Below are 12,175 nucleotides of genomic sequence, written 5' to 3'. Positions count from 1 at the left end.
AAAACGAAAGGAGTCAAAATGACTCCATCAGTAGTTCTAGTGTGAATAGAACAAGTCCCACACACAGCTAGAAGCCCAATATTTTTTCAGAGGTAGATGCTGAAAAAAATATATTCAGTTTGCAACCTGATGGAGGTCAGTATAGATGGACTAATACAACAAGTCCCACACACAGCTAGAAGCCCAATATTTTTTCAGAGGTAGATGCAGAAAAAAATATATTCAGTTTGCAACCTGATGGAGGTCAGTATAGATGGACTAATACAACAAGTCCCACACACAGCTAGAAGCCCAATATTTTTTCAGAGCTAGATGCAGAAAAAAATTATATTCAATTTGCAACCTGATGGAGGTCAGTATAGATGGACTAATGGAATGATGCTATGCCCAAAAGATTTTACTTCACTAGGAGCAGTAAAAAAATTGGTATTCTATACACAGGTGGTATATCTTGCAACACAGATAGGCTACTCCACTGACTAACACACTCTGCAATAGGCCAAAAAGGATTAGCTTTGCTAGATTCAGCCAAATGCTGTGAAAAAAACTTGCACAGCACTGGCACAGACCTGCCTGGCCAAATCTGATAGGAACTGATGTAACCTAGTCCTGAAAAGGACTCCAATTACAATTAGTCTTTACTCCCACAATCTATCTATTTAAGAGCACAGACCTGCCTGATAAAAGTCGTAGGAAATGCCGTAACCTAATCCTTAAAAGGACTGCAATCACAACTATTCCCTACTCCCAAGCTATCTGTAGATTTGTGCGAAAATTGGCTTGAAATTAACAAGGTATAGCGCACACAGCAACAGCGGTGCCGTCTAACACGCAGCTGCAGCAGTGAGAAAATGGTGGCGACGGGGAAAATGGCTTGGTCTTATAGGGCAAGGACATGTGACATACACTGCCAATGACACATGCCCTTGCTTGTGTGAAAAAAAGCACTTCGCTCCGTGTGTGCGCTGCTGATAGGCTGACAGATTGCACCTCCCCACTGTAAATGCGGGAAAGAGAAAAAAAAAATGGAGATCTTCATTGTTCCTGCAGAGATCCATCCCCTGCCCCTCCCCCCACCCCGCTGTACACTCAAACTGCGTATTAACATTAATTTTCATCATTACTGAGAAAAAATCTTGTTATGATTTTGGTGCACGAACAGTTATCGAACATAACCTCGAACAGCCGAATTTTTCTCAAATTGTTCGTGTTCGCCGAACGGCTCGAACACCACCCAAAACAGCTTGAATTTGAGATTGGCGAACAGTTCGAGTAGAACAACGCTCATCTCTACTAAGTACATTAGCTTCAGCACAGACTGTTGCCGCTTGGCCGAGGCAGTGCTGCAGTGCTTCCAGCTTCGACTGATGTGGTCATTTCGGAGATGGAGGTTGAAGAGGAGGAGGAGTAGGTGCAGGAGCTTTAGAATGTGGGGGTAACCCTGATTGACCCAGTGCCCGCAATCCTCGGCGTCGGGAGGACGTGTTCCGTCTCAGGGTTCGACTGGGTCCCGGCGTCCACTTTATTAAGTGAGATGTACTGTCCCTGGCCACAAGTACTTGTCCACGTGTCCGTGGTTAGGTGGACCTTCTCAGTTACGGCTAATGTTCTTGGACACGTGCTTGTGTAAGGCAGGAATGGCACACCGGGAAAAATAGTGGCAGCTGGGGACCGAGTACCAAGGGACGACTGTCGCCATGATGAAAAAGGCAACATTTCAAGTGCAAGCATTCAAGAAATGTGGCAGTTTAGTATTGTGGCCTGTGGGGCGCTTCCTGCATACTTCTGCTTGTGTTCAAAGGACTTGGGTAGAGACAACTGAACCCTGCGCTGGGACAAGGACGTGGACATCGTTGCTGATTGTGGTGGTTGCAAGTGTGCAACAACAGGTGCGAGGCGGGAGGCATCTACGCCTGTGCCATGGACAGGGGATTGGTGTGCACGCACAACAGCGGACCAGGCAGTGGTGTCACCCGCAGACACTGTTTCTGGGCCCTGATGTTCAGCCCAATTAGTCGGGTGCTGTGCTGTCATGTGCCTGAACATGCTGATGGTGGTAAGGCTGGCAGTTTTGCTGCCCCTGTGGATGCTGGCATGGCAGTTGTTGCAAATGGCCTTTTTGGGGTTAACTTGACAGTCTTTAAAATAGAGCCAGACTTGGGAAGACCTAACAGTTGGATTGGCAACTTCCCTCGTGTTAGTGTTCTGGGGAATAGTTGCCCACCTTGTGTCTTTGGCCACCCCACTGCTTGTTCCTGCCTATTCTGGTGCTATGCCTCCCTCCCCCTCTGTGCTGCTGTCCTCGCTATGCACGTCACTTTGTCAGGTTGGGTCAGTGACTTCATCGTCCACCACCTCGTCTTCCACGTACGCACCCTGGGCCTCCTCCTAACTTGCTGGCAATTGTGTCTCATCATCAATATCCAACTCTTGTGACAGTAGTTGCTCTTACCCCACCGTAGCCTTTGTGTGAATGTGGCTGCTCAAATATTTGGGCACCGCTACATATGATCTTCTCTTGCCCCGGGCGAGAGGCCAGAATCTATAAATGGAAAAGTGAACAGCTCTTTGGAGTGTCCAATTGTGGGATCACTTGTCTCTGGGCAGTCAGAATGGTGGGAAGAAAGAGGATCAGGGTGAGGAATATGTGGTCCAGACTCACAGCTACTGAGACTGGACCATATGGAATCTCCACCCCTGGTCTCTCTCAGCTACAAACTCCAAAAACTACAATGGGCTTTACTTCCTTAATAGACAGTCCTAGGGAGCCGGTTCTGGTGTTATTAGATCCAGCCGGGCCCCTGCTTTGCGGGGAGACCAAACACAGTGGCCCTAGGGGTTTCAGAAAGGTTGTGCCCTTTACCTCTTCATCCCTATGCGCTAGACTGTGCTGAAAGCCCGGGTGACATTCCACATGTTGGTGTGATTCCAAAAATCTATTTGGTGTATCGCTGGGATGTATTCCCATAACTCGGTGTTGAATTATGATTGTCTGACACAAAGGGAGCCGCATGGCTTGGATCTACAACAGGTCTTCCTGTAGCAGTTCCTTGGCTGAGAGCTGATGTGAGACCTTTGTCACTCACTGTCTCTGCACCCTCCCTTTTTCTTAGCTGAAGCAGCGTCCAGTTACAGCTGTTCACTGTAGACTATTGTAGCGTCAGCGTCCCTGCCTCCTGCTAGGCAGGGACGCTGTTCCCCTCACCTCTCCGCTCCGTGCCCGGCGTCCTCCTCCCGCTCTGCTGGCAGCGCGCGCTGCTTCTCGGCCACTGTGCTTAGGGCGCGCGCGCTCCCCCTCTCTTAAAGGGGCCGCGCGCGCCGTCCTAAGGAGTCCTCGGCCAATGGCCGGAGGACCTCACCATATATAAGGCACCTCCTCCAAAATGGAGGTGCCCGAGCAATGTTGTTGCATAGCCTATCACTCTGCTTCAGCCCTCAGGTCCCGTTACCAGTTACCTGCCAGTTACCTGCCAGTTACCTGCCAGATTCCTGCTTGATACCTGCCTGTTACTTGTCTTTCTACTTGCATTCCTGCGGTCCGTCAGTCTGCCTACCAGCCCTGCCAGTCTGTCTATGGATCTGATTGCCCGCTCACCTGGGAGCGCTCATCTGCTACCTGCCTGCTAGCCTACCTGGAGGCTCTGCCGTCACGTGCTGTGACCACCTGCCTGTCCAGAGACTCTTACCCGCTCACCTGGGAGCGTCCACCTGCTACCTGCCTGCTAGCCTACCTGGAGGCTCTGCCATCACGTGCTGTGACCACCTGCCTGTCCAGAGACTCTTACCCGCTCACCTGGGAGCGTCTGCCTGCTACCTGCCTGGTAGCCTACCTGGAGGCTCCGCCGTCATGGGCTGTGACCACCTGCCTGTCCAGAGACTCTTACCCGCTCACCTGGGAGCGTCCGCCTGCTACCTGCCTGCTAGCCTACCTGGAGGCTCTGCCATCACATGCTGTGACCACCTGCCTGTCCAGAGACTCTTGCCCGCTCACCTGGGAGCGTCCACCTGCTACCTGCCTGCTAGTCTACCTGGAGGCGTAGCCATCACTTGCTGTGACCACCGGCCTGTTCAGAGACTCTTGCCCGCTCACCTGGGAGCGTCCACCTGCTACCCGCCTGCTAGCCTATCTGGAGGCTTAGCTGTCACTTGCCGTGACCACCCGCCTGTCAAGAGACTGTCCCCGTCACTTGCCATGACCTCCTGCCCTTCTACCCAGAGACTGTCCCCGTCACTTGCTGTGACCTCCTGCCCTTCTACCCAGAGACTGTCCCCGTCACTTGCCGTGACCTCCTGCCCTTCTACCCAGAGACTGTCCACGTCACTTGCCGTGACTACCTGCCCGCCTACCCTGGGAGCCACCCGCTTCCTTACAAGGACTGCCCCTTTGTATCATTGCTCAGAGGTTCCTCCTCCCAGACCCGTTACAGTTTGCTCGGGCCATGGAACCCGGTGGCACCCAAGCTCCCTTGCTCTCGGACTTGTGTCATGAACTTTCCCGTCAGAGGTCCCAACAGGAGTCCATCCTGAGTCACCTGCGTAGTGTTAACTCCCGCCTGGATACATTGTCTTCCTCTTCGGAAGCTGCCTCCACATGCACACTTACTACCCCGGCACCGCTGCAGCCCATCAACACCATGGCATCTCTTCCCGGTCCCCGCCTCTCTGCTACTCCTCGTTTTGGCGGAGATCCCAGCCAGGCACGGGGCTTCATTAACCAGTGCACTCTGCACTTCGAACTGTTGGCACACCAGTTTTCCACCGACCGAGCCAAAGTAGCCTTCATCATGTCCCATCTCATGGGAGAGGCACTGGCTTGGCTAAATACTCTATGGGAGAGAGGAGACCCCCCTGGTGTCCAACCTGCCAGCCTTTCTCACGGCTTTCCGGAAAGTCTTCGACGAACCAGGACGGAAGACCTCATCCGCATCATCTCTGCTACGCCTCCGTCAAGGAAATCTCACCGTGGGCCAATATGCCATACGGTTCCGTACCCTTGCTTCGGAGCTGGCCTGGGATAACGGCGCCCTGGTGTCTGTCTTTTGAGAGGGTCTGTCCGGCCGTATTAAAGATGAACTCGCCGGTCGGGACATTCCTACCACTCTCGACGACTTAATAACTCTTGCCACCCGGATAGACATCCGATTCCAGGAGCGCGCCAAAGAGGTCACCCGTGAGAGGAGGTTTCCACGTCTAGCCCCTACCTTCCAGAAACCCGTCACTTCTCCCGTTACTCCCCAGGCGCACTCACCCGAGCCTATGCTGGTCGACCAGACCAAGATGGTCAAGACCCGTCAAGAGTTACGCCGAGCCGAGCGGAGCTGCTTCTACTGTGGCAGTAAGGAGCACCGGATCCGTTCCTGCCCAGAGAGGTCGGGAAACGCCTGTGTCTAGGATCGCTCAGAGAGGTCGTCCTAGATAAGAGTAAACCCTCTCCATCTCTGTTGCTGTCGGTCTCTATCATCTGCGGGGAGAACCGTTATTTTGAACTAGCCCAACTTGACTCTGGAGCTGCCGGAAATCTCATTTCTCAGTCCCTGGTAGAGAAATACCGCATTCCCACCAAACCTCTAGCTGTACCCTTACCTGTCGCTGCCGTAGATGGGGGCCTCTTACCACATCCCATCCAACTCATCACCGAATCCAGAACCCTGCAGGTGAGAATGCTGCACTCAGAGAGCATCTTCTTTCATGTTCTGCCTGGACTCTCTCACGCCCTCTTGCTAGGCCTACCTTGGCTTCAGAAACATGCACCCGTGCTTGATTGGCTGACCGGAGAAGTCCTTCGCTGGGGACAGGACTGCCATAAGACTTGTTTAGTTCCCGTCCATCCTGTCCGTCCTTCTCCTACCCCAGACAATCTACCTGGTCTTCCGGTTCCCTATTGGTCTTATGCGGACGTCTTTAATAAAAAGGAGGCAGAGACATTACCCCCTCATAGACCATACGACTGCCCAATCGACCTGATGCCCAGCGCTACTCCTCCCCGTGGGCGTATTTACCCTTTGTCCGCTGCTGAGACCCGGTCCATGTCTGAATATATTGAGGAGAATCTGGCCCGGAGATTTATCCGGAAATCGACCTCCCCAGCGGGAGCAGGCTTCTTCTTCGTCAAAAAGAAGGACGGCTCACTCCGTCCCTGTATAGACTATAGACCAGATCACGGTGAAGAATAAATACCCCCTTCCGCTCATTCCAGAATTATTTGACCGTCTGAGGGGGGCTAGAATCTTCACCAAGCTGGACCTCCGTGGGGCGTATAACCTGGTCCGTATCCGTCAGGGGGATGAATGGAAGACGGCATTCAACACCCAGGACGGCCACTATGAATACCTGGTAATGCCCTTCGGTCTCTGTAACGCTCCCGCCGTCTTTCAAGAGTTGGTCAATGACATCTTCCAGGACCTTCTCTACTCCTGCGTAGTTGTGTACCTGGACGACATCTTGGTCTTCTCTCCGGATCTTCTCACTCACCGGAGGGATGTTCGTCAGGTCCTGCTCAGGCTCAGGCAGAACCACCTCTACGCTAAATATGAGAAGTGCCTCTTTGAGCAGACCTCGCTTCCGTTCTTGGGCTACATAATCTCTCAAACCGGCCTACGAATAGATCCTGAGAAACTGTCTGCCATCCAGAAGTGGCCCCGACCAGAGGGGTTGAAGGCTATTCAGCGGTTCCTGGGCTTCGCCAACTACTACCGCCTCTTCATTCCGCACTTCTCTTCCCGGACTGCCCCAATCTCTGCGCTCACCCGTAAGGGCACTAATCCCAGAGAATGACCGCCCGAAGCAGAGGAAGCCTTTCTTTCCTTAAAACAGGCTTTCTCTTCCGCCCCGGTGCTGCATCGTCCGGACGGCAACAAACAATTCTTCCTGGAAGTGGACGCCTCCTCCTCTGGAGCCGGAGCGGTACTTACCCAAAAGTCGTCTTCCGGAAGAATGGTAACTTGCGGCTTATTCTCCAAACTCTTCTTCACTTCTGAGTGCAATTATTCTATAGGAGACCGAGAGTTATTGGCCATTAAGCTGGCACTGGAGGAGTGGCGTTACCTGCTCGAGGGGGCTCTTCACCCGGTAATTATTTACACGGACCACAAGAACTTGGCTTACCTCCAGAGTGCCCAGAGACTTAACCCGCGCCAAGCCCGGTGGTCCTTGTTTTTTGCCCACTTTGATTTCGTTCTTCATTTTCGCCCGGCAGACAAAAACATCAAACTGACGCCTTGTACCGATCCTTCCTGGTGTCTGATCTAGAGGAGGAGCCTAAGCACATCATTGATCCCGCCAGAGTAATGCAGGTGGCCCCCGTGAATCTAAATCGTCTCCCTCCCGGTAAGACGTTCGTAACAGTACCTGATCGGAAGACAATCCTACATTGGGGTCACTCGTCTAAGCTAGCTGGCCACGCCGGTCAGAAAAAGACCCGCCAGCTTATTACCCGGCATTACTGGTGGCCTACCCTGCACAAGGACATAATAGACTTTGTTTCAGCCTGTGTGTCCTTCGCCCGCAACAAGGTTTCGAGACATCTGCCAGCCGGTCGCCTCCTTCCTCTTCCAGTACCTGCTGCCCCGTGGCAGCATATAGGTATGGACTTTATAACGGATCTCCCTGTCTCTGCCGGTTGTACGGTCATTTGGGTGGTCGCTGACCGCTTTTCCAAGATGGCTCACTTCATTCCCCTGCCGGGTCTCCCATTTGCACCCGAGCTGGCTAAAGACTTTATCCGCCACATCTTCCGTCTCCATGGCCTGCCCCTCCACATCGTGTCGGATCGTGGGGTTCAGTTCACCTCACGCTTCTGGAGAGCCACATGTAAGCTGCTGGACGTCACCCTGGACTTCTCCTCTGCTTACCACCCACAGTCCAATGGTCAAGTGGAGCGGATCAATCAGATCCTGACCAGTTACCTCCGGCACTTCGTTAATGCCCACCATTCGGACTGGGTGGATCTCCTACCATGGGCCGAGTTCTCTTACAATAATCACAAGAGCGAATCTTCCTCCAAATCCCCGTTTTTTGTAGTCTTCGGTCAGCATCCTCGGATCCCATTTCCCGTCTCCACCTCGGTGGACAATCCGGCTGCGGAATCTCTCGTTAGCGAATTCTCCTCCATTTGGGAGAGTACCCGATCCGCACTCCTTCAGTCGTCCGAGCGGATGAAAAGACACGCTGACAAAAAACGCCTGGATCCTCCACAATTCTGTCCTGGAGATAAAGTCTGGCTCTCGTCCAAGTATGTCCGGCTCAAGATTCCTTCCTACAAGTTAGGGCCTCGGTTCATCGGCCCACTGGAAGTTATCAAACAAATCAACCCAGTGGCCTATAAATTGAAACTCCCGGCCAACTTGCGGATCCCTAACTCCTTCCGTGTATCTCTCCTCAAACCCGTGGTACTTAACTCTTTTCCAAGTCTACAGGTGCGCCTCCTGCTCCGGTTTCCGCTGAAAACGAGTTTGAGGTAGAGAACATTCTGGCCACCAAAAGGGTAAGAGGAAAGACCTTTTTTCTAGTGGATTGGAAGGGGTTTGGTCCTGAGGAGAGAACGTGGGAGCCCCGGGAGAACATCCATGCCCCTCTCATCCTTGATAAATTTCTGTCTGGCCTAAAAAAGAGGGGGCCTAAAGGGGGGGGTTCTGTAGCGTCGGCGTCCCTGCCTCCTGCTAGGCAGGGACGCTGTTCCCCTCACCTCTCCGCTCCGTGCCCGGCGTCCTCCTCCCGCTCTGCTGGCAGCGCGCGCTGCTTCCCGGCCACTGTGCTCTTAAAGGGGCCGCGCGCACTGTCCTAAGGAGTCCCCGGCCAATGGCCGGAGGACCTCACCATATATAAGGCACCTCCTCCAAAATGGAGGTGCCCGAGCAATGTTGTTGCATAGCCTATCACTCTGCTTCAGCCCTCAGGTCCCGTTACCAGCTACCTGCCAGTTACCTGCCAGATTCCTGCTTGATACCTGCCTGTTACTTGTCTTTCTACTTGCATTCCTGCGGTCCGACAGTCTGCCTACCAGCCCTGCCAGTCTGTCTATGGATCTGATTGCCCGCTCACCTGGGAGCGCTCATCTGCTACCTGCCTGCTAGCCTACCTGGAGGCTCTGCCGTCACGTGCTGTGACCACCTGCCTGTCCAGAGACTCTTACCCGCTCACCTGGGAGCGTCCGCCTGCTACCTGCCTGCTAGCCTACCTGGAGGCTCTGCCGTCACGTGCTGTGACCACCTGCCTGTCCAGAGACTCTTACCCGCTCACCTGGGAGCGTCCACCTGCTACCTGCCTGCTAGTCTACCTGGAGGCTTAGCCATCACTTGCTGTGACCACTTGCCTGTTCAGAGACTCTTGCCCGCTCACCTGGGAGCGTCCACCTGCTACCCGCCTGCTAGCCTATCTGGAGTCTTAGCCGTCACTTGTCATGACCACCCGCCTGTCAAGAGACTGTCCCCGTCACTTGCCGTGACCTCCTGCCCTTCTACCCAGAGACTGTCCCCGTCACTTGCCGTGACCTCCTGCCCTTCTACCCAGAGACTGTCCCCGTCACTTGCCGTGACCTCCTGCCCTTCTACCCAGAGACTGTCCCCGTCACTTGCCGTGACTACCTGCCCGCCTACCCTGGGAGCCACCCGCTTCCTTACAAGGACTGCCCCTTTGTATCGTTGCTCAGAGGTTCCACCTCCCAGACCCGTTACAACTATTATAATTCCCTGCCAAACAGGATATACTGATTGACATGGAATTATATCTACAACATTCTTCACCGTCACTGACCAAGTGTAAATACAGTGGGGAAAAAAGTATTTAGTCAGCCACCAATTGTGCAAGTTCTCCCACTTAAAAAGATGAGAGAGGCCTGTAATTGACATCATAGGTAGACCTCAACTATGAGAGATAAAATGAGAAAACAAATCCTGAAAATCACATTGTCTGATTTGGAAAGAAATCTTTTTCAAATTTTGGTGGAAAAAAAGTATTTGGTCAATTACAAATAAGCAAGATTTCTGGCTCTCACAGATATGTAACTTCTTCTTTAAGAGGTTCCTCTGTCCTCCACTCATTACCTGTAGTACTGGCACCTGTTGTTATCAGTATTAAAGACACCTGTCCGCAAACTCAAACAGTCACACTCCAAACTCCACTCTGGTGAAGACCAAAGAGCTGTCGAAGGACACCAGAAACAAAATATTAGCCCTGCACCAGGCTGGGAAGACTGAATCTGCAATAGGCAAGCAGCTTTGTGTGAAGAAATCAACTGTGGGAGCAATAATTAGAAAATGGAAGACATACAAGACCACTGATAATCTCCTTCGATCCGGGGCTCCACACAAGATCTCACCCCATGGGGTCAAAATGATCTCAAGAACGCTTAGCAAAAATCCCAGAACCACAGGGGGGGACCTAGTGAATGACCTGCAGAGAGCTGGGACCAACATTACACAGACTACCATCAGTAACACACTACGCCACCAGGGACTCAGATCCTGCAGTGCCAGACGTGTCCCCCTGCTTAAGCCATTACATGTCCATGCCCGTCTGAAGTTTGCTGGAGAGCATTTGAATGATCCAGAAGAGTATTGGGAGAATGTCATATGGTCAGATGAAACCAAAGTAGAACTGTTTGGTAGAAACACAACTCGTCGTGTTTGGAGGAGAAAGAATTCCGAGTTGCATCCAAAGAACACCATACCTACTGTGAAGCATGAGGGTGACAACATCATGCTTTGGAGCTGTTTCTCTGCCAAGGGACCAGGACGACTGATCTATGTACATGAAAGAATGAATGGGGCTATGTATTGTGAGATTTTGAGTGCAAACCTCCTTCCATCAGCAAGGGCATTGAAGATGAAACATGGCTGGGTCTTTCAGCATGACAATGAACCCAAGCACACCACCAGGGCAACAAAGAGTGGTTTTGTAAGAAGCATTTCAAGGTCCTGGAGTGGCCTAGCCAGTCTCCAGATCTAAACCCTATAGAAAACATTTGGAGGGAGTTGAAAGTCCGTATTGCCCATCAACAGCCCCAAAACATCACTGGGGAGATCTCCATGGAGGAATGGGCCAACATACCAGCAACAGTGTGTGCCAACCTTGTGAAGACTTACAGAAAACGTGTGACCTCTGTCATTGCCAACAAAGGATATATAACAAAGTATTGAGGTGAACTTTTGTAATTGACCAAATGCTTAATTTCCACCAAAATTTGAAAAAAAATAATTTTCAAATCAGGCAATGTGATTTTCAGGATTTGTTTTCTCATTTAGTCTCTCATAGTTGAGGTCGACCTATGATGTCAATTACAGGCCTCTCTCATCTTTTTAAGTGGGAGAACTTGCAAAATTGGTGGCAGACTAAATACTTTTTTTCCCCACTGTATGTTTGAACAACATATAACTGGCAAACTTTAAATGGAGTATAATATTTGGAACACTCCCAAAATTGTCAGAATTATTACTGCACTAATATCAGATCACGTCTGATGACCACGGTTTTAGGCAGTGACCTTTTAGTATAATATTGGTCAGCGACCAAATGTGAATTGGTTTGAGCAACATACAACTGTCAGACTTTCAATGGAGTATAATATTTGTCATGTTCTCAAAAATGGATATCAGTAACAGCAGCAGACAGAACATGCAATGGACCCTATTCTGTTCTATACACTTTCCAAAAATTATGCCTGCCCAGCTCCTGCTATCACCAGGATTGATATGCATCTGGATTAGTCCTTAGAAGGACTCTTAGTTTAGATGTATATTGCTGTGAAATACCTCATTAAATAAACTGCCAATTCTCTTCCTCACTCAACTGCAGCTCTCCCTACTCTGCTTGTCTGAAGGGTAGACTGTGATGAGCATAGGGTCACCGGGTCTTATATAGACCCGATGACGCTATGCGGCCACCCAATCACTGTAATGCCACAACCACATGGCTGCGGCATTTCAGTGACTGGTAGGCAATCCCCACATGTTTGTTCTAAGCAGTGCCAAACATGTGGGGTGGGGATTCAAGCTCTCACCCAAGCATCCAGAAAGTACTCGCCGAGCGCAGAGCATCTCGAACAGTGAGATGCTTGGGCAAGTACTGAGCAGTTGCGAGCACACTCGCACATCACTAATCTGCACCTATACACATGTCGCATATCCTATGGAAATACCATAAATGTACAATTTGAGAATACCCCTTTAAGGACGATTTG

This window comes from Phyllobates terribilis, unplaced genomic scaffold (genome assembly GCF_046119375.1).
Source record: "Phyllobates terribilis strain yellow unplaced genomic scaffold, ASM4611937v1 Scaffold_11__3_contigs__length_659146591, whole genome shotgun sequence".
Lineage (NCBI taxonomy): Eukaryota > Metazoa > Chordata > Amphibia > Anura > Dendrobatidae > Phyllobates > Phyllobates terribilis.
This window is presented reverse-complemented; position numbering follows the sequence as displayed.